Raw genomic sequence first — 27,202 nt, 5'->3', positions numbered from 1 at the left:
GAGCAGAGATGCGGAGCAGCCACTGGAGAGCTGCAAGTGCTTTGAGAGCTCCTGAGCAGGCTGCACAGGGAAGTTAATCTGGTAAAAATGCTTTGGACGTGTAGCCACAGCCCAAGTCCAGCTCTCTGCCAAGACTGAGGACAATACATTATTAACTGAAGTTTAATTATATCCACAAACATACATTTCTAGCTGAGGCTTACAACCACATCTCTGCAGATTTGTTTGTTCTTCTAGTGGTCCTGTTAAGAAATGAGTTTCATGATCACTTTCATAGCCCAAAACACACACTCATCTGGTATTAAATTTACTTCTGTTTTGTTTCCATAGGAATTTTGCTGGTTCCATATTAATTAATTTATGTCAGAAAGAGACAACACTTCACAAAGGACCCTCTAATCAGTGGCTATTAAGGGTGGGCTATAATATGGTTTCTTTGTAACACTGGTCAGAGTATTTTCAAAAGGCAAAGCCCAGTTATAAAAAAGAAGCTGCTATCTCTCCACCAAATGAGTATGGAAATTAAGGATCACTTAATTATTACATTTGTGATGCTCTGAATTAATCAAAATAGATTTCCAACAAGTATCATTCCCTGTAGAAAGAAGAATCTGGTTACCTGTAATATATAGACCACATTTTGTGGTTTTAAGAGAGACTTTGCAGGAAGAATGAGTCAGCAGCAGACAAGCAGCCAGGTCTCTACAGCCAACCAACAATCACGACATGGCCTTCAGTGGGGAAAGCCTCACACCTCAAAGACCCCAGTGTAAGGCAGCCCCACTGAAAGGCTGCTCACTCTTCCCAGTAACCTGATGGCCAAAGAAGCCATGCAAGTAGCTCTAAAGACTGTATCTCCTATTCTCTTTCACGTACATCAGCCATATGCTCAAGCAAAAAGCACAGTCCCCATTCCAGAGGAAAAGCCAAAATTCAATTAATGACACCAGTCTTTAAAAGCCAGCTGAGACTGCAGAAATGGCTTATTCAGGAAATTTTTCTTTCTGAAAGCTTCCATGAACTGTAATAATGCAACTATGGCAGGCATTTATTTATTAATACAGAAAGATTGATTTATGAGAGATGTGCAATCAGCTTAATCTCCAAAAGCTTGATGCAGTTGAGCCCCTGGGCAGAGTTACTCCTCTGCTTTGACATCAGGGAGCAGCAGCCCAGAGCTCAGGGGTGACTGGAATAGCCCAGGGAACAGCTCAGCGGAAGCAGCAGGCACCCTGCACTCCCCCAAGCTGCACTTTGATTCCAGGCAATGATAAGGAAAAGAGGCAGATTCCACAGGCCAGGAAAGTGGTAAGTGGAACAGTCAGGGCGTGTGTGATGGCTTGGGTGGAAGGAGATGGAGAATTGACACTTTCCCTTAAATCAGCATGGCAGGGAGGATTATGAAAGGTTGGTGGTGTGAGTGACCAGATCCTGCTCTTGTGCAAAAGGAAAGCCAATGGCAGATGGTCACAGCACAGCTGGGCAGAATATCCCCCTGAGCTACCAGCAACACGAGTTTGGCAACACTGGAGCCACTTGATTTCAGGCAACCGGGATATTAAATTAATGTATTTACTTGCAGTAGAGACAAGCTTATATTAAAAGAAAGGGAATGACACAGGGGGTGTTTCGATTCATAAGAGGCAGCCATGAAGACAGCACTAAGATGTGGGGAAAGAAGCTTTTCAATGGTTTTGCTACTTTGTCCCATCGTGATTTCAAAGTTTGAGTAGTCAATAAAAGTGTATTTCAGGTCTTCAAGGAAGCAGATCCCCACAGTGCCTGGACTCTCTGCTACAAGAGACAATTCAAATGGAAGTGTTGCCCTGTTCCCAAGTATCAGGATCCTGGTTCCTCTTCTGCTTCTCCTTTATCACCAGTGAACAGCCATGGTGATAACAAGAGGAGTGAGTACAGCTGTCTAGAGAGATGGCAGGTACTGCCCTGAATATCTCACAAAATTAAACACAAACTTTGCCAAGAGCAGAGAGCCAGAGCAGAAATAAGAACAAGCACAACTTTTCTACCAACAGAAGCTCAGGATCACAGAACTGCTTCCTGCTGCCTCACCTCCTGCACCTCCTGCCACCCTGTCCAGGGAATTTGCCTTTTTCCTGATCATGACCTGCAGAACAGAGCCATCCACTCAGACATGAGCATTAAGAATGCCCCAGCAAAGTCACAGTGCTGGGACAGTCCCTCCCCTCAGGGTTATCAGGAGCTCAGCACTGCTGTCCCCACCATGGCCTTGAGAAGGGACACCCTCTGTGCCCTCCTGCTTCTGCCTCATGACAAAATCCCTGGTACTGGGCCAAAGCTGAGCACCCGTGCCCTGAGAACACAGGGAAGGAAAGAACTGCTCATCACTGCCTCTGAAACAACACAGATGATGTTTTGCTTATTAAGCACACACAGAAAGAAGAATTTGAGCTGTTAACATTTGTCATTGCTGTATCTCCCACTGAACCCCAGGGAATACAGATGGGTGCTCAAAGCAATGGGCACCACGGGCCATAAGGGTGATGTGAAACCAAAGACAAAGGGCTCCAGGAGTTTGTTTCACATGCAGAGGAAGCTCCCAGAAGGAAGAAATAGTATTTTGAAGTCTACCTGAAAGAAAGGCATCAGACAAGTGCCCAGGAGACAGCCAGCTGCCAATGTCACAAGACTGGTACTACCTGTGCCACATGTTTTTACTCTGCTGAACCTGTCCTCAGCTCCACAAACCACAGGGACACCTTTGGCTGTTGCTGACAAGGCCACTAAAGGGTCATGAGGGCTCATGCCATCCTGGAGAACTGAGAAGCTGCTGGGCAGGACCCTTCAGGGCACAGGGGAGCCCCTGAACCACTCAGCCAGGAGCATCTCTGCCCACATCCTCCCTTTCCATTTCATGAGGTGGCTCCTCACTGGCACAACTGCTGATTAAAGCTTGCACTGACATCTGAAGACTCAAAGGCAAATTAAAATAACTCTACACTTGTTAATCCAATTCATGCTTTTTTAATGACTAGAGTTCCTATCACGTGGAAAGCATCTCTTGCAGGAAACTGCTTTGACCACTGCTGTTCATAAAAGTAAAAAGACTTGCTAATGCTCTCCAAACTCCCCACAGAAGTATTTATATCAGAACCCCTCTATTTTTTTTTCCCCAACAATAATCTAATTCATGTGACTCTTATCTTAACTATGAAACAGCACATTAAATCCAGGATCACAGCTCATTTAGATAAGCGGAATTGGGCACATCCAGCGAGTCATTCCTGCTGTGACATTTCCACTATTGACAGAGTTATTTCCAGGCCCAGCGTGGGCAGGGAACGGGAGGACTCTCACCCTTCAGCACAGTCACTGCCCCTTGCTGAGAGTGCACAGAAGAGCCAGATTTTCTCAAGGGACTCTACCTGGGTCTAGTCACATGTTAATAAACATTCTGGCAGCATTTCCCAGAAATAACCTTCAACTGTTACCTAGAAACATAATCCATCAAAATAAACCTCAAAATAGTAAGAAATGAAGGGAACTTTTATTGGTAGGCTGTATTCTAGCTATATATACAAAAGAATTAGTGGACAATGTAGAGCCATTGATCAAGGGGATAGCTCAAATTAATTTCAAGGTTATTTTCTTTGTTATTTTATAAACACAGTGTTTTTAAAAAGTTTCCTTTACCTCACTCTTTCCTACACTCTGTGAGCTCTTAGGAATAGATCTGAACCTCATGGGCCTCTACAGGACTTGAGTGTACCCAGTGGAACCAAAGCACTTAGCAGGTGATGAGCTGAAGTGAGTTAGGGCTTAACAGTTAAATCATCCACAATAGATTAAAATTTCCCATCAAATAAATTGAAAGTTCTGCTTCAGCACTGAACAGTTCCCCTTCACCCTACAGCTCCATCCCCACTCTCCTTTTTAATCTGAATAAATACAGATGGTATTTGCCTCCCCCTCTTTTTCTTTCTATTTTTCTAATAAACTGCTGGGATGATGCAGGAACCACAGGCAAAGGATTTTCTTTAGGTACTCAGAGCACTCCTGATCTGCATCTTGATTTCAACTCTTAACTCTTCACAAACAAAACAGGACATGGGTCTGTCCTCTCCCTCACAGCCCCTGCGCAGGATTAACACACACAACACGCTGGCTCAGTAGGAACTGGAACTTCCTGGAGTTTCCACTGGAGGCTGTGAGGCTGAGATACCATCACAAGTGCTGGGCTTCAGCCAGGTTATCTCCCTGATAACCCCCTGCAGCCTGGGGAGTGTGTGCAGCATGACATCCACGTGCTGAGCTCCAGAGGAACCAGGCTTGGCTGTAGCTCATCCCTCCCCAGCACTGCCCGAGTGCCACAGAGAGGGAGCTGGAATTGGTTCACAGGGATGCCTCTGCTCTGACTGCATCCATAACAACGAGCTGCTGTCCATTCACAGCTCCCCTCCTTCCTGAAAAATTGTATTTTCAACCAGATGACATGCTTCTGATTATTAAGAAAGATCTCTGTATACCACAGAAATTAATCATTTCTCTACTCTGCTAAAACTGATGACAATGTAGTCTTGGCTCTGGAAAATTAACTGCTATAGGTCAGTCACAAAGATACGCAATTTAAAATTTTCATACATTCTTTTACTCAGGTAGAATCCTCTCTTCAACCCTTCTCTGCATTCATCAAGGTTTTATTGGAACTGGCATAAATATTCAATCCATGCTGCTCATCAGTCTGGTTAGAGAGAAATGTTGGGAGTTCACTTCAAGTCCCAGGGCAGGCTCTTTTCACACCCATCAAATTTTGCTTTTAACCTCAGTAAAAGCAGGGTTAGATCCTAAACAGGCCCACCCACAATGACACTGGGGAGACTGAAATGGATGAAGACAATACAAGGAAAGAGAATTTCAAAGCAAGAGAGTTAATCAGACAAGGGTGTATTCTATGCAATAAAATAAGATAATCACCTTTATCTGCATTTCAACAAATATCTTTCACTTCCAAAAGTCCTTAAGGCTGCAGAGTTTTCAGTTACCTTTTCCCCTCTTTCCTCTAGGATTAATACTCTTCCTTAGCAGTCTGCTGCCAGCTGCTGCAGGACCTCTCTGGATATCATGAATTAAATTCTTGGGTTTTCTGACTTGTTCCACCATTAGAAGAACATTTATCAGGTTAAGCCCAGATTTCTTTCACTGTCTTACCAGCAGAGTTTTGGATGACTAATCAAAGGACTGAATATATTCTAAAGATTTAATTCTCCCTTCACTATTTATACTAGTCAATGTCACTTTGACACTATTCTGGCTTTTCACTGCAAAAAACTTTCCAACTCAAACTCCCTCAAAACGAACATGCTCTCATAAGCAGACAAGTGCCATTTGCTCCATCTTGCCCTCCCCCAAGTTAGCTTCAGCTGTCACCAAAAACACAGTAAGCATTTTCCTCCTTGGGAACTATGTGTTCTTGCAGTTATACTCAATGGACCAGAAGAGTCTGGCATCAGAAAAAGACCTATCTGATTTCTTGGACTCACTGCAAGAGAACCTGGCTTGGCCAGGCACAGTTATAACCACCAAGGATTCAGTTAAATTAAAGATACCCTGGGCAATGAATACTGGCTGTACAAAAAGTGATCAGGCATTCACCCACCTCAGATGCAGCTTTGGGGCTCTGACTGCTCTCTGAAGGGTGTTTCTCCCTGCAGTTATAAATAACAGGGAGTAAAACACTCCCTTTGTACGTTAGTGTGAAGATTTTCAGAGTCACCATCTATGAACTGCCGCCACTATTTTAGTAAACAGAAAGCAGTCAACAGCTCTTGAGAACCTTTCACATTTTCACCTTTCTGTGAAAGGTGAAAATGTGAAAGGTTCTCAAGTGTGTTCAGATCTGACAGCACGTTTCCAGTGTGTTCAGATCTGAAAGCACGTTTTTCTGCTTAATTCAGACTCTTCACCATGATTCATTGCCTTTTTTGATCTACATTACCTAGAATTTCTATTTCTATGCCCAGCTCTAAGGAGGGAAATATGCCCTGAAAAAGCAGCTGCACCTTAGACCTAACCCTGAGATACTGAACCTTGCAGTGCTCCTTTATGCCAGGAACTGCCACACTCAGATGGCTGATCCTTGTGTGGCAATACCCAGACGTTGCAGAGGATGCGAGGAAAAAGTACAAAAATGCAAAACACACTTAAATCATCTTCCTAAAAACCTGCTTAGGGCAACAGTTTTTCACAGATAACTCTACATTTCCATCTTCTGCCTCACCATGTGCCAAGCCCAGTCCTTGGCACAGACAGCTTCCAAGCAAGGGAGGTTTCCACCCGGACCTGCCTCTGCTTAAGTGCCCTTCTCTCACTTTATTTATTGCCCCTTTCCACCACACTACCATGACATGGTAAAAGCAGATCTGGACCACATCTGCAGCCTCCTGTCCCCTCCAGGAAGGGCCCAGCATCTCACTGGAACAGCATCAGGGGGAATGGCATCCAATGTCAGGGTGAGTTGCAGCACATCTGCTCTGTGCTGTGCTCAGGACAACCTTCTCCACAGAGCTTTTCCAGGAGAGGTTGTTCATCAGGTCTTATTTTTAAAGAATCTGGGCCAAGTCATCCCTGCTGTAGCTTTAATGACGTCAATGAGCTACAGCAGGGGTGAAATTGGGCCATTATTTTTTATGTCCATATGTCCTATGCCTATTAAAGAAAAAAAAAACAGGGAAAGAAGATCAAGGAAGAAAAGTTATTGAATCAAAAGACTAACCGGTGCAGAGATTAACATCTAGATGTGGAATGTTCCTCTTTTGTTCCTGCTGTATATTATAAATATAACAGTTTATGGAAAAAGAAATACTTCTGTAGTGTCAAGGTACAATGTGAGTTCTACAGTGCTTAATTATATTCACATTTTGTATCCTGTTTTGATAAAAAAGCCAACAGAAAAATCATTACCAGGAAAAGGTCTCTTCAGTACTCCACTAAAGTGAACGCCACAGTTGCCAGTAAGCGTTGATGTCTCCTCTCTGAACCAACATCTATCACACCCAGCATATCACCACCAAGTAGTAAAGCCCAGTGGACCTTGCCCTGAGCTCATTTCTTACTCAGTCCAAAACATGATTACACAAATACCAAAAGAGAAAAACATGATAAGGTTAAGCCTAAAGAGTGTTTTCTGTGAGTACCAACAGCCTCAAACCCCAACATGAGAAGGGACACAGCTGAGGAGCCCATGCCTGCAGATGTGGGACTCCAGCTGTGAACAGCAGCAGTACCAGCCGTGCTTCTGTGGGGTTTCAGAAGGCTGAACTGCACCACTGCTGTTGATAAAATGTGCAAACAGGTTTCCCACCCCCACAGCCCAGTCCACGGGTACTGCCCGGGCTGCAAACACAACTCCAGCTCAGCCGACCGCAGCCAGCGAGACCCAAACCACAGCTTCTCCACTCCACACTCAAAGCCCACTTCACTGACATTTCAGAGCATGAGTAACCATGTTCAGAGGGACACAGGTAAAATTACTCACCCACATGCCTATAGAGCCAGGCTGATGCACCTTTTAAGGCAGAGAGCAAGTGCCCAGCAACAGCCCCAGATCACAGGAGCTGGTGTTCAAGGCCTCTGCTTTGTAGGTAGCTTTTATTTCAAAGCTTTATAGAAGATTCCTTTGAAATCTTTGACCTTAATTATCCAAGTTGCAGCTTCAGTCAAAGACTAAGTCCTCTCTGCAAAGGCCTTTGTTCCAATTGCTTCCCCTTTGCATTAATGAGCTCTTTTTCCCACAATAAGCTACAAGAGTTTGAGGTTTTGTTTTTGTTTTTTATTTTTATTCCTCTCCTCCCTCCTCCTCTCCCATTCCAGCTCTGGAATCAAAATAACTTGAGATGGAGAACGTGTGACCTCCCAAGCCTTTATTTACAGTATCACAAACCACAAGGGAAGGTTCTGTCCAAGTTTTCCAGCTGGAATGGGAACAGCAGGGAAAAAACGTGCCCTCATTTCTGCAGCTGTGATATTTAACACATCACAGGGGAGAAGGGTGGGAAGGAGGCAGGAGAATTAGAAGCCAGTAATGATGCCATGGAAATATCACATGAAGCATCTCAGCCACACAGGCAGGTTCACACGATGACATCTTTTCTCCTCAGAAATAAACAGAGCTTTGTACATGCAAATGTAACTGCAAAACCAGTCTGATTCAGTGGTGTTACTTCTTCACTTCTACATTAAACCAGGTGGTAAAACACAGAAACTTTCTGGACTCCACCTGAGTTTGTATCAGTGCTGTAATGATGCCACCATCCTCCAAAAGTATTACAAAGACTTTGTCAAAAAATAGAAGCCTAGCAGCAACAGAATCTCCATCAGATATTTAAACAGCACAGAAAAACAAACACAAATGAAGGAGGTTTAGATCTATAGAAAGTTACTTGCAGCAGGAAACTGTCAGTTAGTTTGTGGTTAGAACCACAGCAGCATCACAGCCCTTTCCTCTCAGTTAAAGATGTCCAAACAGTTCCTTGTGTCTTGTGTTTCTATTGTAAAAGGAGGGAAACCACCAAAAGAAAAACTCACTCCTGTTTCCATGAGGAATTCCATAGTGCCAGATTGTACAGGAGGCTCTGTAGATCCCTTCTTTTTGAAAAGGGATCCTTCTGTACCTTTCCAAACATCCGTGTCCTGGCAGGTCTAAATGGGTTTACCTGTAACTCTCTCCCACCTTTACAAGATCCCATTCTCCTTTCCTCACCTCTCAGCAGCTCCCCCTTCTCCCTGCCTGGCACAGTAACAAGTCAACCTTTACACACTGAGACAGGCAAATGTCACAATTGCACTGCTCCATTCTGCTGCCAAACAGGGCTCCTCTCCCTGCCAGTACAAAAGCAGCCATCACCCAGCTCCCTGGAGCGTTATCCCCTTGATCTAACTCTTCACAGTGAGTTTTTCATTTCAGTTGATGAAGGATCCAACATGAAGATAGATTTCTCCACATTTAATCAGTTTCCACAAACTCATCCCTACCAAGGGGTTCAATTCTCCTGTCATGGGTCCCACACTGAGTCCCCTGGTAAGTACAAGGTGCAGAAGAAGTAAGGTTCGGGCTCAATTTGTGTCCACATAAAAGGACATAAGGCTCTGGATGGAGAAAAGCCGGTCACATCACACAGCCAGGGGTGGAAAATCACAGCCCAGCATGACACAGGGACAGGGACAGGTGCTGCAGGCAAGGCAGGGAGTGCTGGAAGGACATCAGAAGGAGGCAACTGCAAACCAAGGCTGTGCTTCCTTTTGACAGGACACAACACATTCCTTCAGTGGGTCAGAAATTGCTCAGAGGGGACATCACTTCCCCAGGGCACAAATCCCCTGTCCCCAGACTGCCTCACATCTTCTCAGGCACCCTTGGATTCAAGCTCATCTACCTTCCTTCCCCCTTTTCTTATCCTCCTGCCCAGTGTCAGCCTCTGCCTCTTCCTCCAGACAGAACACACTCATCCCATCCAGGCTGCTGCAGGAGCAGGAGAAGCACAAAAAGGCAGCAGAGTGCCCAGGAGAGCTGGAAGTGAGGATGCTGCGGGACAGAGCAGCAGGTCCCTCCCCATCCTACATCACACTGCATCCCCCTGGCTGCCTGCCAGGCCCCACAGCTCCCAGCACCACCGGCACACACAGCTCAGGGCTGCACAGCCTCCCCCGGGCTCTGCCCACAGCAGGGATTCAGGACACTTCCCTAGATTTTGAAATAGTTCTATGCAAAACACTCCCAAGGATGACTTGCAGAGGAGCATTCTCCCAAAATTTTCCTTCTGTCCAGCAGTTTGGATTGAAAGCCTTCAGGTTTGGAGAAACAAAGGGCTGCACGACAATGCTGGCAGAACAGAGGGGGAAATCACCCAGTGCCTCCAGCATTTTCCTGGACAGGGTGGTTCAGCTCTTTGTCTCCATGAGCACTGCATTCCCTGACAAGGTTTAAAACCCATTTCTCTCCTTACATTCCCTACCTGCCAGCTCACAGACGTTGCTCCTCTCTGGTGACGCAAGAGCAGGGATTCATTTTCCTGTGAACACCATTCTGGAGGCAATTTCCCCTCACCTACCCAGAGAATTAATGACCACTTGGGCATCTCATCAGCCCTGTAAAATCCTCCAGGAAAGCAAAATGAATGGAGCCTCAGCCCTGGGGCAAAGCAAACCCTAAGCTCTGCCAAGGATTGCATTTCTTGTCTGCTGTTCTGGTTAATTCAGAGAAAAACTCTCCCTCTGCAAGAGCCTGTGGGGGAGTGTGTGACCTAAAACAGGAGGCAAAGCTCTCGGGATACAGATATTCCCCCTCAGCACAGCAGCACAAACTCACATGGCAATTAATGCCTCCCTGAGCATAAACTCCTCTGTTCAAGCTTTTGATCCCAGAGAGACCTGGCCACAGCTCCCTTGGAACTGCAGTGGGCAGGCAGGAGCTGCTGGGCTCTCTCCTGAGGAAATCAGGTATTCCACAGAGGGACAAGACAGCACTGGAGCAGCCTACCCAGCCTGGCACTGGGCTCTGCTAATCCCAAAGAGAGGCTTCAGGAAGGAAATCAACCTGGAGAATGGCAATGAATTCACTGGGAGCCAATTTCCTGACAGGAGACAATTAAGGTATTCAAATCACCCAGAGTTTACCACAATTTCTGATAAAGATATTGCATGTTTATACAGAGCTGGTGTCACTGCAATCTCAGTGTAACTGCTGTGACCCTGAGGTATAAAACCAGAGAGACTGAAAGTGTATTTCAGTCTGGTAAGTGAACAGTCTCAGATCCAAACTCATTTATTCCTTCTCTTCTTCTCAGCAATTCGTTGTTCTTGAAGCAAAACCTGACTATTGTTAAGTTTTAGTATCACTCCAAAGAAACATTTGGTGAAGTCAAAAAGACCATTTCTGATAAAGGAAAAAACCACGTAAGTGCTGAGCAATGTACTACTGGAGGAAAATAAGATGAAGCAGAATTGTGCAGTCAGGCTAAAGGCTGACACCCTGTCTAGCAAAACACTCCAGCCACTAATTTTGTGGTGAGAGCTCACACTGTGAGATACATTTCTAGAATTCACACAAGAGATTTGGATGGAGCTGGACACACACAGTGAACCCCCAAGCAGCACTGCAAAGGTGACAGCATAAGGGAGTAGCAGGTACACACATACACACATTCATAAAAAACAATCTCTTCTTCACTTTTCCTTGTTAAAGCCACCACAGGTAACTGCTTCCCCTTCCACACTGTTTATTGGGGAGTTCTGCATCTCAATCCCATTGGCAATGCAAAACAAATCCAAAGCTCAGAGGACAAACAAAGGTAGAAACTACAATTTGATGGCAGTAAATGAGGCTATACTACTTTTTATTTCAATACAAATAAAATCAACAAGGTTAAGATTTTTTTTTTCTTTGAGGAAAAAAACACACCTAAGATTTAAATTAAAAATTATATTAATTGCACCTCCTGTGCTGCCATTTTCCCTTTTAATTTATTTATTTGAAATATTCTAAGCAGGAAAGGATGCTGACTAAACAGAAAAAGGCAAGGAGTGTGAGCTTCCTTTCAAAAGAAGTTTATTACCAATGCACACATCTATGCAATTTAAGCCAAGCATGTCCTGTGACTGCCAAGCCCTTCTCAAAGAGCTCCTGCAGCCATTCTCCAGCCTCCATTTCACCACGTTTTCCCCAAGCATTTATTCAAGTGGAACCCAAGGTAAGGTTGATCTCCTCTCACCAACAGCAAGTTAGTATCCCTCACATAAATTACCATTCTCCCTAGTAATATCTAAATGTTTTTTTCTTTTTCTAACCCATAAGAAAAAGAACAGCCATCCAGCTGAAATGTCAGAACCTACCTTCTGTAAAAAATCTTTTTAGATGCTTCTGAATGCAGGAGGGAGCACAAACAGCATTGCTGAAAAAGGATGTCACTGTTGGTCCACATGTGTCAACATCCTAGAAAAAGACAGAACACAGTTGCTGAACTGCCATGCCCATGGGAAATCAAGAGCAAGAATAAAGCTGCATTATTTTTCCAGTTACACCATGCTAATGGCTCCTATGCAAACAACATACAGCTACAACATTTTATAATTGCACATCAGAGTTTCTCTGCAGACATCCCTCCGGTATGTCAGAAATTCAATACGTGATAGTAGGCGGCAATGAGCACCTCAGGGATTTCAAGTGTGTTCCAAACCATGAGTCACCGTCATCTCTAACTCATGGAAATTAAGAAGGAAAAAAAAGAGAGAAGAAAAAACACACACGTTGCACTGACCACTCTCACGTGCTCCCTCTGTACAACACTTCTCCTCAAAGCTTCTCCCTTCCGAGCTTGGAGCTCTGTGACTGCCACAGAGGAGACACCACAGACAAAGCCAGCACATCACAGACCCTTCAGGGAGCCCCCAGAGCCTGGGCAGGCTCCCATGTCTGAGGTGGGAGCAGAGCTGGCGCTGCCCCTGTAACCCCACAAATCCTTCCACAACTGGAGGAGCAAGGAGCCAGCAGCTCCCACAGGGCACAAAGGCAGGGCTGGTGAAGCAGCAGCACCCAGGAGGGCAAACCCAGGGGGGAAAGCCCAGGCACCCCATTTCCACTCCTATTCCAGGCACCTGCTCTCCCCAAGGCTGATTTTTGTCAGGAGGGCTGAGGGCACAAGGAACCTGTAACGCTGCTTGCAGAGCAAGTTACTGCTCTGCTCAACATTCCAGGCAGCCCCTCTGCCTTTCTAGAGATTCATTTGGGCAGTCTCATCATCACCTCCAACCACTGCAAACTGGTTTTAATGCTGGGTTTTTTAAAATATGGTTTTAATGCTGCTTTTAAGGAGCTGGGTTGCACTTTAGGGCACACACATGTGCTCTCCACTCCCCTGTCTACTGATGATCTCCCCAGGTATATCCAGGCTCCTTTAGGTCTTCTTTAATGTTTTGTTTCTCTGTCCTCCAAGCGGCAGCCAGAGCAGAGCCAGGGCTCTCCCAGCACTACCAGGGGGATGGAGCAGGGAACGTTGTTGTTCCCACATGCTCACATTAAAACTGCCTCTATCTCACTGAACTCCCACTATCCCTTTCCCTTCAGGTCACAAAGGGCACAGTTGTCCTTCCCTGTTCTCTCTCCCAGCAGCAGGGGCTGTGTTTGCACCAGAACATGCAAAATCTGGGTCCACAACCACACAAATAAAGCACATTTCCTTGACTGGGACTTGGATCCAAGCCTCAACACCAGCACCTGCTACCAAAGTGTTACACAAAAAATAAATAAAACATCAATACACTCTGTTTCCTTCCCTACAGAAACTGAAATATTTGGAAAAAAACATCAATACCTTTAGCTGCAGTTAACATAAATTTATGTCTTGCCAACAGCTTAAAAAAAACCCAGTAACTGATCTTCACTCTTGTAACTTCTTGCACAGCAATTTAAAAAATATAATAGTGCTTGCACAGGTCAGATTCATCCTGGAGGAAGAGCAAATGTGAGTAACGTTTCAGGACCATTAATCTCAGAAATCTCACCAGGAGCAAGCAGCCAGACAGCTTAAAAATATATTTAGTCCACAAATGCTTATTAACGTCATTTGCTGATTCACAGCTGAGGCACAGTGAGCCCAAATGGCACTTCTGCTTTTCCAGGCTGGGTGGCAATAATAATAATAATAATAATAATAATAATAATAATAATAATAATAATAATAATAATAATAATAATAATAATAATAATAATAGAAAGTGTTGGGCATCAAGTTGCTTCACCTATCTTTTAGATTTGATCTGTAATAACTGGGAACCACAGGTCCAGTCTGTGGCCCCGTGGTTTAGGATCTGATCAGAATTTATCTGAAACTGAATGTTAAGTTTTCTTTTCTTTTATTGACTATTGATCTTGCTGCCAACATTAATACAGTCAAGATCAGAAGATAAATTAATTAATTCTTCAGGCTTTCAACAAAATAAACACTGAAAGTCACCACTACTTTTAAAATTACATCTTCCTTATAACTGAAGAAAAAATATTTGATGATTTGATAACTGTGCCAGTATTTGGTGTGCACTTTGGGGCAGAATTAACATACTAAATTCTTAATGAATGCTTTAAGTAAAAATTCTTTTCAAAGAGCAAATGTAAAGTGTTTCTTCCCCTATTGTTACATACAATATGACGATGCAAAGCTCAAAGGACTTTCTCTCTAAAGCAACCATTCAAATCTCTATGATGGAAATATATTTAAATACAACATTTTAATCTTGCTTTGCCTTTGAATTTTAAATGCCTTTTTATGAAAGCAAGTATTTCATTAGTCCTTTTAGCCATTCTACCATTATGATTTGCAAGTAAACAAGAATCTTCACACTACCTTTCTCTTTTAAAAGGATTCATTATAGCTGTGTAGTTTTTAACTCAATACACATCTAGTCTGATTGAGCCTTACCAATTATACACTAATTAATTCCCCAACAATATACAGAATATATCTGAATTTTTACAGGTTACACAATAATTCATCCCTCAAGCACATTGGGATTTGTCCATATCCATTCCTTCCCCATTTCCCACAAGCAAGACAAGTCTCTCTAGGTGCTGGATATGGCCAGGCACCATCCTCCCAGAAGAACCATCCACTACAACCCACACTTTGGTAAATAAATTGTAAAAAATTGAGTCAGAGCAGGGCCCTGCTCTCTCTGTCTGCCTTTGCTGAGCCGGGAACAGTTCTCAGAATTAGCAGGGCCTGGACACAGAGCTTGAAAGGGGTTTCAGAGTTTGGGTGAGACCAAACTCAAAGCCCCCCCAAAAACTCAAACCTGCAAACCCGGAGGGGCAGCCACAAAGCCTCCTCTAGGTAAGAAAAATGAATCTTCCTACCTCCATTACTCATTTTTGCTATGGGGTTGGGTTTTTTCCCCTGTATTGTACATTAGGGAAGGATGACAAAAGTTGTTCTTTTCAGTGACAGTAAGTCTGTACCAAACAGAAAAACTGATTTCTCTGCACCCTTGTTAATGGTACTGCAATCAAAAGTGATTAAAAGCAAAAACATTTCTGTACAAGAGAAACTGAAAGTATTGCCTATGGGAAAACAGAAACACTGGCATTTTCTCTGCAGCAAACACTAAAAGTAATAGATAATTAATGCAGCCTAGGACATTATGACATCTATGAAACTTGTTTTCTGGAATAATCATAAACAATTCACCTTGACTGTATTCCCAAGTCATCACTTTTTAAAGCCACTGCAGTTTGCAGAGGCCTCGCTGATGCTATTCTTAATTTACTTATTTTTAGGTGTGAGAACAGATTACCAAGGCAAAATTTAAAAATTGTCAGGTTTTCATCCTCTTCTATAATCATTAACCCTGTCTGCATTTCAGAACCATGCTGTGCTAAATGGAAATCAATTACACAGTTAAAACTGCTTCTGCTTTAAAATTAAACTTCTGAAGTGTGGGAGGATTCAGCATTGTTAAACAAGGGGCACATTTGTCCAAACCACCAGGAAAAAGCAACGCAACAAAAGCACAGAAATGTGAGTTAATGCAAGAGCTCCCAAAAGGCGGCAACAACATTTTTATTTCGGGTGATTTGCAAAAAGGAACATTACAAACTCCCTCCCTTCCTCGAAAGGCTTTCAGGGAAGCATCTGGGCACCGGAGCAGCCCAGAACCGAATCAAAGACCACCTCTGGCTCTGGGGCAGCACAACAGCTCAGCAGCACCCGAGGCACAGGAAAACAGAGCACAGCTATTAATAGACAGATTCACATGTAAATATCTCTTGCAAAGAGGCAGAGGTGCCACACAGCTCGATTTTAGCACCAATGTTGAAAACACCGCGCTGCACTAACAGAACTGGCATTTACCTTTCCATGGAGGATGATTGATTAATTAATTAATTATAAGATGCTTTCTGCTGAACTGATGTGCTGCATTTCACTTTCCAGTCCTTCCATGAGGCACCATCGCTGCCACCACTAAATCCCTTTATACTGTGGGACAGGCAGAGGTCTCTCCTCACCATTACCTGGACAAACACACCTGGTGACAGCCCCACACCACAACTCACCCGCCTCGAGGAGCAGAGCCCGGCCAAGCACAGGCACCAAAAAAGCTTCTGCAGAGTCAGAGGCACTGAGAGCACCGTCTTGCAGGGAGAAATGAACCAGCACAACTGCTCCTCATGATCACCACAGCTGGGCTAGCTCAGCCTCCTGCTCTTGCCCAATCTGCATGAATAAATTCTAAGCCCTAGCGAGTGTCAGCTGTGGTCAAACACCACATGCCCATGGTTTGGGAGCATCCGTTTCAGACCACAGAGAGTCTCCAGAGCCCTTTATCCTCAGGAAAGGTGGTTTCTGTTCTCCTACCGGCCACCCTAAAGCACTAAAGGGATACAAGTGAGCAACTAAAAATCAACAAACCACAGGGAAATAAATTCAAAATCCTAAGAACTCTGATGGGAGGAACAGGCTCCAGGACGTGCCAGGAAATTAATCAACATGCAAGAGAAATGCAGCCGTTAACTGGAAAATACAAGCAGCTTGGAAAGGCACCGAGAGCATTTTTCCCTCTCTGTTTGTAGCATCTGGACCCTCCAAGTGCCCCGGGGTTACATTCCCGAAGGAGCACAAGGTCCTGGCTGCACTGTAAGCAGCCAGACCCAAGGGAAAGGGAGGGAAAACAAACAGCAAAAAGCTTCCAGAAGCTGCCTGGGCTCTGGACCCTGCTGTAGCTATAATGAGCTTTTCATTTGCCAAGAGCCCTCTCCCTCCCTCCTTAGAAGTCATTAAGCCTTTCCTAAAAGTCTTTATTCCCTTATATGAAATGGGAAATGTTACAACCCATTGCTCTGATCAACTGCAAGAAAAAAATATCTCAAAAAACTCAAACCCTACATTGTATATGCACCATTATAAGATTTTCAGGAACCTCACACCAGTCTATGTAAAACAGGAAGAGTCACATTTAATATCACACAAAGGTGGCAACCTGCTCCTTCCCAAACCTCGCTCCTGCCTCCAGGCTGGACCCCAGGAACCACCACCAGCAGCCCCTGCTGGGATTCCTGTGGGGTGGGCAGATCCTAAAAAGCAGCTTTCAAAAGAGTCCATTAGGTGTCAAGCTTCAGACTCCCCTCTGAGAGCAGTAAAACTGATGGGATGTTTTTATTTTTTTTTTAAGGAGAAGGGAGGAAAAAAAGAAAAAGCCTCTGGGTGGGTTCAGCACCTGTGTATGCCAAAGGCACCTCATGCTTTATTCATGAGAATGCTATCACCCCGTGAAGGTTTCTAAGTGACTCAGCCAGACAGGGTCTCTACAACCAGCTTTCAGGAGAATCTTTTATGAAAAAAAATTACTTTAATTCAGCTGTTTGATTAATATTATTTTCCAGTCATTTCTAGCCAGGTATATTTCAAGCAGAGAACTCTATGTCAGCTTCCACCTTGCCCCTTCCCATATAGCTGTAGCAATTAGCACAGAAAAATTAGTCAATTATGCAGTATTTCACCTTAAATAAAGCAGCTCAAGAAATAAAACACCATTTAATTGGTAGCTGACAGCCAGGAAGGAACACAGTGGCTCAGCAACGTGCTTAAAGAGCGTCTGAAATCCATTCCTAGCCCTTGATGGAAGCCTGTCCTTGTCAATGAAATCCACAATCCATAATAACGCTCAGTATTGTGCTTTCATCCTCTGTTTTATCAGAGCTCATCTGCTGATCAATGAGGAGTCCCACAGAATAACACTCTGAATTTCAATGTCAACACAGCAGTACTGTGGTAATGATCGAAAATATTTACATATTGCCTCATTGATCGTGGGGTGTTCTCTTCCAACCATCTGGCTACTGGGCATTCATCTTTTTTATTATTTTAGTTTATTTTTTAGGCCTTTACAACTATTTCAAGCAGGTTATCTTGACAGTTAACTTCCAGCACTCCACCTGAATCAGGTTTTCCTGTTATTTTTAACCCAGAACATCAGCAACACCATTAATCAATTTCATCCCATCTCGGCGGACACAAAAATAATTTTCTGAACAAGGACAAACCCCCAAAACCCCAGCAAACACCTGCTCCATGATGTGCCAATTCAGCTACAAGGTCTCGTTTTTAATGTGACTCAAGGGTGTCACCATCTCAACAACAGATGAGTCAAATGGAAATCTGTCCCCGGCTCCGCTCCCGCTGCCAGCCTCGAACAAAGAAAGGCTGCCAGGGTTGTTTTTGCCACCTCCAGATGGAATTTCCCTTGATCCTGCAGAGCAGAGCCCTGGGCACGCAGCACAGGCCTGGGGTGATGCTCCCTCAGGAGCTGCTCAGGTTTTCTGAGCCTGGTGGCTCAGAGCAGGGGCTGCAGGAATAAAAACCAGCACCAGCCTGGTGATGGATTTGCTGCACCTCCACCCCCCTGCAGGTCCTGAGCCCCACCTGGAGTCAGAAACTGCGGGGAGAAATTGGGGTTTAGCCTCAAGAAAACCAAACAAAAGCAAAAAGCATCTCCCTGCAAGGTGCTCTGAGCACTAAGGTGCTGCACTCCCCAGCACAGCACAACCAGTTTCCACTCAACTCCCATCTTGCTGAGCCCAGGTTTCCATGTAAAAATTAATTTTTAAAAAGCTTGGAAAAGCTTATCCATGTGCATTCTCCTAGGAAGCTTAGAGCAAGTTAAAATAAAATATGCAGGGAAGACTAACATCTACAAGATCTACAAGGCTGCTGCAAGAGACCTCAGCAGGGAACTTGCTGAGAATATTAAAAAGGAGGTTCTCAAACAGTTGTCAAACTGATTTCAAGGAGGTTTTTAGTGGCTCCAAATCTGTTTATAATCAGAAGCTGACACTCATGGCTGCTGCTACCATAAACTTGATTTAGGAAAAATGGGAGGTCTGAAAGCCAAATTATACTCAGTCTTTAAACCAGGAATTACAATCTTCACTCTACCTGGTTTAGCTGATGATTTTGGTAACAACATTTAAGACAAAGCATCACCTCTTTTTTTCTTTTTTTTTTTTCCAGTTCTAGTTTGATAACAAGGAATACAACACAAGTTCTATCAGCAAAATGACATTCAGACAACAAAAGACAGAGCAGGGAGGGGGGAAAGTGCTCTGACATATCTGCCTTTGATAATACAGATGCTCCATTAGACAGTGAAATAAATCTCCCCTTTATGTCAAACTCCTCTTCCTGCTGGGGCACCTGTACAAAGGAGCAGGCAGGAGGACAGAAAGGTCTTTCCTCTCCATCCTCTCTGCCCAGGTGTTTGGCAGACATGAGGCAGAAAATCTGACCTAAAGATACCCAAGGCAAGTGAAACCATCTCTCCCTGCTCTAAACAAAAGAATAAATGGGCAACACACAGAAGCTGAACAAAAAAGTTTAATCCTTCAAGCAGGCTTGTCCAAATATGCTTTTTTTCCTCACAGTGACAGTGTGCTAGATGAAGGTGCCCTTCTGAAAAACTTATTTATAGGTATTAAATATAAGCAAAAGAGAGCATTGAAATTGTTCTAGTCTCAACAGAAACAGTTGTGCCCAGGCTAAACACATTTTTGAGGATATCTGATGGAAGATGTTTACTGTTTGTTGAAGGTAACACAAGGAACAATGTTTTACAAGCCAGAGACAGGTTAGACAAACAAAGAGTCCCGTGAGTCTGGATAAATGATCCTTAAAAACAAGAGAGGGAGAACCAAACAGCTATGTGTTCTCCATCAGTTCACTTTGGTGGATGAGAAGCCTAAAAACCCCATGTCAAGCCTGCTCAAGAATTTAACAGGGAAACAAGGAAAGCAAAATAAAACCAGAGACAGAAATCTCAGGAATTTTAGTGTCTCTTCTGCTGAAATGTGCCTGCAACATTTCCTGTGTCTGCTCCTGGTTTACCCTTCTTTAAAACAGAAGTGATTATCCACCTTTGCTTGTGAAGAGCACAGAGGATGTCACTGAGGAGATGGAATGGCAGAGAACATCCAAGCAAGAGGCCTTCCTCCCCCTCCTGCTCTTTTCCACCAAATATCTCGAGTTATTTACATCCTCCTGGCCCAGACTCCCCCTCCAGTTTCACAGCTTGCAGTTTGCTCTGCATTCCGGTGGAGACAACATGTATCCAGCTTCAGCACGTTTAGGCTGGAACACCCTCTGAACGTGGCGCCAGGTCCCAGAGCCCACAGAGGGAAGGATTTCCAGATGCAGACACAGGACAGAAAACAAGAGCCAGAAACACGAGGCTCCATCTCTCCACCACCCCGGAGAAATCAACCTGCTCTGTGGAGGAGACAACTTAAACAGCTTGGCAACGCCTACAGCTGGTGCTCAACCCCAGATCCAGTGAAAAGATGTAAATATTTAGATTTCAATTTCATCTCATGTGATAAATATAAAATCTCTATTTCCTTCTTTAAAAAAAAAAAAAAAAAAAAGCGGCATTAAAATAGGTAAGCCACCCACATAGAGAAAGTGATTCTACCATGTTTGTACCTTTAGAAGGTTATTTAAGTTATGGTATTGATCTTGAAACAAATTACAAGTGAAATTATTCCCAGTGAATTGTCCTCTGATGTGTACAAAACATAATTACACCATGTTTATACACAAATGCATATGTGAAATTGTTTTTCTGTTTCTTTCAAACAGGTAGTAACTGATGGCAGCCCATTATTTTTTTTGCCTCTCCAGAAATGCCCACAGCCTTCCAGGTTTTGCTATGGATAACTCTGACTCCAACCCAAACCATCTGAAAAGAGACACAAAATGATCCAAACCCAACTCCTTATGAATACCTGTTCAAAACACAGCTGAAGCTAAACTGGTGTACCAGAAAAACCTGAAATCCTCCCATAACCTTCTAAAGCACATAATGGAATTAAGGCCCCTCTACACATCCAGAGTTAAGTCATGCAAATACCAAACTTCTTTGGAGCCAGAGATAAGGAGGCCTCGCCCTCAGTGCCCAGATACCTCAGTGCTGATGTGATTACACACTCCCACCCTCCAAATTGGTTATCATGCCATTAAAATGCCTTCCCAGGTCACTGCTCTGAGGGTTAAGCCTGAATTAGTATCCTGAAGCTCCCTGATCGTTATGTAAGTGCCAGCAATCCAAACAAATCAGAGTCAGCTTCCCTGTCCACTACAGGAATCCCTGTCCAATGGTGAATTACAAATCTTTCAGCATTTCATTCACTATTTTCCTCCCCAAGTCCTCACCAGCTGTGCCTTCCCAGCTCACAGCAAACCACCTCTGTTCCACTATTGGATTTTCTAGATCTCAGTTTCTTCCCCGCACCATGATGAGACCACAGAAACTGCTGGAAAATCCCTCAGTAGAAATGCCAGTATCTGGTTCTCCTACTGGAGACTGAGCTGTTTAAAGAAAGCCATGAAGGGCAAATCACTTTTCCTCATCACACCAAGGGACTCCCTCCAATCCACCTCATCCCACCTCATTTCCTGCCAAGGAGATTTTAAGGTTTGTGCCCACACCTCAGCACTCACCAAGCTCAGCTGTCCACACACAAAGCCAGGACTGTAAGAGCTGTGCAGAGCCCTCGCTATCCAAGGTACTCACTGCTCAGCCTTGGGTTATTTCTGCAGGAAAACAACTTGAGGTCCACAGGGGTGCAGGTCTTCAAATCTGTCTGAGCAAGATTTTCTGGAGGCTGTTTAAAGCCAGAAAAAAAAATAAAAATCTATTTTAGAGTTCTCAGGCACTACCTGGGTCAGGAGAAGCCAAAATCAGCCTGTGCTGCTGCTGGGAGATGGAGACTGCCACGGGTGCCCCTGCTCCTATCAGCACTCCTTCCTCAGCCAGGTGTGTGCTTGTCCCTGCCCTTGGTGGCACCCTGGGCACACTCAGGGCGCTGGCATCTGTGTCCCTGCCCGGTGCCAGGTCCGAGGCTGCCGGGACAATGCCCTGGGACAAGGACAATGCCCTTGGGACAAGGACAATGACCTTGGGACAATGAGGCCAGGACAATGCCCCGGGACTGCCAGGCCCCAGCCACCACAGCCCAGGGTCCCGCTCATCCTCCTCAGCCCCCCTGGCACAGCCAGCCCAGGGCAGGCAGGTGCTGCTTTCCCTCCCCTTTCCCTCCTGGATGGCCTCTCCCTGCACAGCCAGCACCTCCTCAGCTGTGGCCGAGCTCCCCAGGGCAGGTTTTAGCCCTGTGCCAGCTGGATTTCTTCCCTGCACTCGGGTTTGCCCAAAAACTCCACTTGCCTGAGCCACCTCTCCTTTCTTCTCCCCTGTGCAGCCCGGCCCTGTGTCCCACGCTCAGGAAGAGCTGCAGGAAGGGGAAGCAGCTCTGGCTCCAGATCCTGCCATCCCTCAGGAGGTCCCTGCACATCCCCCTCCCTCCTTCAAAATCAAAGAAACCTTTTTCCAACTGCTTTCTAACTTCTCCAGTGGGATCTACTGAAGCATTTTGCTGTGAGCAACCAAGAAATATTAGTTCGATTAAAAGGGAAAATTGAAACCACCATCCAGTCACACCAGCAAACCCTCTTTCCTCTGGAAAATGCACAAGCCTGACTTTGGAGCTGTGTCTATCGACTTGGCATGGTGCTGATTAGAACTCCCTGTAGTGACAGGATCTGGGCCAGCCCCAGGCTAGATTGTTTTCTTCTTACATTAAGAACATCCAAATATCATCCATTACTTTGTTCATTTAAATTTTCCTAGGACTCTTGGCATGGACACCACAATTAGAGAAGCCACATTCCCTCTCAGTTCGTGGGTGAGCTCAGACAGACTCTGCCCCAGTACAATCTTGTGGCACTTGGATTTCCTCCAACACCCAGGAAATCAAGTTATAAATAAAAAGTGTTTTATTTATTCTCTCCTCCCTCTCCCATTAATTATTCCATCTCCATTCACACTGAAAAACTACAGAACATTTTTGTTTATAAGACGCTTTTGGGCTCAAAATTAAATTTAGGCATATTTTACCAATTTGGGGAGATAAACAGAAATATTAATTGCATCACATTCTACGTCAGCCAGTTTTAAAATTAAATGAGAAGGCATCTTCACCATTTAGAGAAATTGGCTATTAAGAAAACCATGGGATAATTTTTCCTTCTAAGAAAATAAAAATAAAGCAAAGCAACACATCGATGCCTGTTTTAGCCTCTGCTCTTATTTGAGCCTCTAATAAGAGGAAGCCTAAAAGAAAAACACCTTAAAAGAAGAAATGTTTCTCGAGGGATCCTGCTTGTCCTGGAACAGGACATTATGGTGAATATGCATGACAGGCATGAGTCAAACTGTGCTCAGGAGCGAGCATCAGCTTTCACTTGCCATTTTCCAAAGCCTTCCACTCGGGCTGCCAAGACAGCAACTGAATGACAAGAGTTTTATTTGAATGCAGAGGGGAGATAAATGCTCCTTAGGACTAATCGGAGGAACCTTCTTTAAATTAGCTCACTTGAAGGATGTGCTGCTTCTCTCTTTGGCCATCTCACAGAAGCAGTAACAATTTGTGAATAGAAAGAGAGTAATTATTTAAATTCAAAACCTTTTAGCCCCATTGTCAATTTTAAGTTTTGAGAATTTCTATTAGGGGGAAAAAAAAACCCAGGACAAGGTCTTTCCAAACTGCTTGCTGTCAAGTAAAATGAGAAGTTAGATAAAACTCCCACGTGCCAGATGGTAAATCACAATAAATGCTCAGGCTGTTAGATGCACAACAAGCGACAAAGCATTGACACACACCATCAGCAGCAAACCCAAAATAGAAAAGATATTTTAATAAGAAGTTGTCATTTGGGGAAAAGATCCTCGTGAAGCTCATCAGAATCAAAAGTCATACACTAAGGGATTCTTATTTTCCTCATCAGCTCACATAAGCCTGAAAACAGCCAAAAATTTCAGGTGACTTACACCAGGCTCAGGGCTATAGTCAGCAAAAGCCTTGGAGTTCACTATTTAGGCAGCACTTCTGACCCTTTCTGCCAAGTTCTTAAAAAAATATTGTTAAAGGATACCAGGGAATTGTTTACTCAAACCATTACTGTTTCCCAAACACAGATGCAAGAAAAAGTTTTATTAAGAAGATAAACAGCTGCTACTGTACACGGTTTAGATGGCAGCAAAAGCATCTAAGGGCCATAAAGGGAATAGTAAGGGAATTAAAAAGCATTTTTATGCATGAAGATGGCTAACATCTGTACGTTCATTAAAGTGGTATCAACTATGCTTTTAATTAAAAGTTAGTGACAGAAACTTAAATATGATTAATGGAGCCCAGCAGCCTAGCAGAAGTCTGTTCCATCAGAAGCAGCACAAGCTGCGTTCCCAGCCCCAGCTGCTCCTTTCTTCCCCTCGCAGAGATTCTGCCACAACCAGAACACACTGCAAGGACCACAAAGCAGAAATCCTGAGACAAACAACAAGCCAGGACAAGTCTGCAGCGGTGCTTTCATGCCTGGCCATCCTTTATGCTGCATATCCCGAGGAGCCGTTCCGATCACAAGGAGCTGGTTACCTGCCACAATGCCCAGGCACTCAGAGATCCAGCGGAGGCACCGGCTCTGCCACAGGGAAAGAGGGAAAGCGCTGCCCTACAAACAGCAGTGCCCTGTTCAGCCGTGGGTGGGGGGAAAACCCCTCGCCCAGAAGCCAGTGCTGAACTCTGAAAGGCAGTCAGGCGGCTTGTGTTACCCGGAGCACAACGCAGTCACGACAAAAATAAACCAGGCGATAAAAATACAGCACGAGCAAAAAGATGTGGGCACGGAACAGGAATCGGTGCCACCGGGGGATAAGGAGTCCTACAGCCACTGATACTTTCACATGCACTCAAACATCCGCCTATTCAAGTCCCGATGTCCACAAAGACTGATCCATTGTCACTTTCCTGTTCAGAGCTGAGCACTCACAGATTATGGCTTCAAAAACGCTTCCTGACATCAAATTTCCACTTAGCAGCTTCCAGACGCACAGAGCACAGAGAAGATGGAAGCTCTCACTTTACAGCAGGTACCAACACATAAAGAAACTTTTTTATTTCTTAAACACACAGTTTAAATAAACTTTACCTCAGTCGTGGCATTTAAAAGTGAAATGTGACAGGACTGACTTGTGTAGCTGACTGAGCAGGGCGCTCCTCTGAGGGGCTCCCTGAATGATGCTCCCAGCTCCAGGCTGAGCACCTCAGCGTACTCTGTGCTTCTGCTTCTTCAGCAGAGCAGGAGAGGCTGGGGAGGACGTGAAGGAAGGGATTTAATCCTCCCACAGCTGGGCAAAAAGCTGGAGCTGTTCACGCTGTAGCCGTGGAGCAGCAGTACGCTCCAGGATGGAGCCCAGGGTTGTTCGGGAACACCAGGATCCCTTCTGTCAAGGGGTGGGGAGGCCGGGAGAAAGGACTGCCGGGCCCAGCAAAACGAATCCCCTCTTGCAGCCCATCATCCCGCTGAGGAACGGGCATTCTGCTCTTTCCAAAGGGAAGAATCGCTTCCTCCCACTCCCGCAAGGAAAAGCACCGCCTGAGGAGCACGGCCAGCTCCAGTCACCACCCAGCAGTGCCCTGACACAGGGAGGTCTGGAGCCCCGAACGCTCCCGGGGCTGTCCCTCAGCTCTGATCGGTCACCGGCATTTGTTCTGTGAGGGTCTCGCCCTCTTCTCCCTCAGGGACGGGAGGCAGCCCCGGGCAGCCCCTCACCTCCTCCCCACGGCCAGGCCCCGTCCGAGGCCACCGCACGGCAAAACCTCCACCGGGGGCCTCTGCCAGAGCCGAATTCGGTGAAATTCAAGGCTCGGAGATGCGGTACCGGAGGAAGGGGGCCAGGACGGAGCTCTCCCGGGGGCTGGCTGCGGCCCCGAGCCGTGACCGCCCCGAACGCTCCGGGTGCCGCGACGCGGCAAGGGAGGGTGCTCCGTCCGTCCGCTCGTCCCCGGCTGTCCCCGCGGGCACGGAGCGGTGCCTGCCGCCCGCAGCCCGCCAGCGCAGGGAGAGCCCGGCACCGGCCGTGCCACACGCCGGACCCCGCGTCCCTGCCGTGCGGTGCCGGGCGCTGCCATGGCCGCAGGGCCCTCCCGGTCACCGGGCTGCTCCATCGGGAAACTTTTACCGCCGTATCCCGGGGGAGGACGGACAGCCCGGCCCCGCTGAGGCCGCGGCAGCCTCCAGGTGCCGGCCGGGACCCGCCGCGGCCCGCGGGGGCCGTTCCGCGGTCCCGGGAGGGGCCCCCGCGCAGCACCGGCCCCTCCACGGAGCCGCAGCCGCCCCGCGGGCCCGGCCACCCCCGCTCAGCTCCCCTCAGGCCCGCCGCGGTTCCCGCCCCCGCCGAGGCACGGCCGGGCCATCCCGGGGGCCGCCAGGTGTCGGTGCTCGCCCCACCGTCCCCCGCCCGCCCTCAGCGCCCCCCGCCACGCACCGGCTGCTCCCGGCGCGGCGGCCGTGGCTCCCGCTGCTGCTGCTGCTGCTGCCGATGCCGCCGCGGCTCGGCGGCTGCCGTTGCCTACGGGTCGCTGCCTGCCGGCATGCCCGCGCGCCGCTGGCATAATCCCCGGCGCGGGCGGGCCGGGCGCGGGCAGCTCCTCGCCCGCCGGCGCTGCCGCGGCGCGGGGACGGCGGAGGCGGGGGAAGGCGAGGCGGGCGGGCCGCCGCAGCTGCGGGGGAGGAGGGAGCGGGGAAGGCGAAGAGCCCCGCACCGGCACTGCCCTTGCCCTGCCGTGGCACGGCGGCCGCGCGGATTTATCCGCCCGCCGAGCGAGCCGAGCCCCGCGCACCGGCAGCACCGGGAGCCGCCACTTCCTTCCCCGCGCCGCTCCGCGCTCCCTCAGGCGAGCTGGCGGTGTGAGGGCGCCGCCTGGCGGTCGCGGTGAGGAGCGTGGGGCGGCGGGACCGCCCCGGCGTGCGGGGAAGGCGCGGGAGGAGCGGGGAAAGAGTCGGGAAAGAGCGAAGAAAGAGCGGAGAAAGAACGGGGAAAGAGCCGGGAAAGAGCGAGCGAACGGTGTGGGGATCCCCGCGCTGGTACCGCTTTCCTCCGTTCCCCCGCTCGCTGCCGGTAGCGGTGCCCTCAGCGAGGGTAGCGGCGCTCACCGAGCCCGCGCTCTGCCCTCAGAGCAGCGCTGGCGACTCCTCGAACTTTACTCGCTGTAAAGCTCAGTAGGGAAAAATAAAAATCTCAAAAAGTTCAGCGATCGTTTCATGCAGAAACCTCAGGAAAAGACCCTGCGATG

General features: G+C 46.5%; 1 protein-coding gene across 1 annotated transcript in view; it reads right to left on the bottom strand.

The window, feature by feature from the left end:
- PITPNM2 (phosphatidylinositol transfer protein membrane associated 2) overlaps positions 1 to 24,547 on the bottom strand; it is a 118,843-nt gene extending 94,296 nt beyond the window's left edge. Inside the window, exons 1-2 of the mRNA XM_059485474.1 lie at positions 24,503 to 24,547; positions 11,866 to 11,965 (exon numbers count right to left, since the gene is read on the bottom strand). The gene's annotated coding sequence lies outside the window, so the exon portion shown is untranslated. The remainder of the gene's footprint in view (positions 1 to 11,865; positions 11,966 to 24,502) is intronic.
- Positions 24,548 to 27,202: the final 2,655 nt, after the last annotated feature.

This window comes from Ammospiza nelsoni, chromosome 18, assembly GCF_027579445.1.
Source record: "Ammospiza nelsoni isolate bAmmNel1 chromosome 18, bAmmNel1.pri, whole genome shotgun sequence".
Classification (NCBI taxonomy): Eukaryota; Metazoa; Chordata; class Aves; order Passeriformes; family Passerellidae; genus Ammospiza; species Ammospiza nelsoni.
The sequence above is the reverse complement of the archived record's forward strand: the minus strand, read 5'-3'. Positions and strand labels throughout refer to the sequence as shown.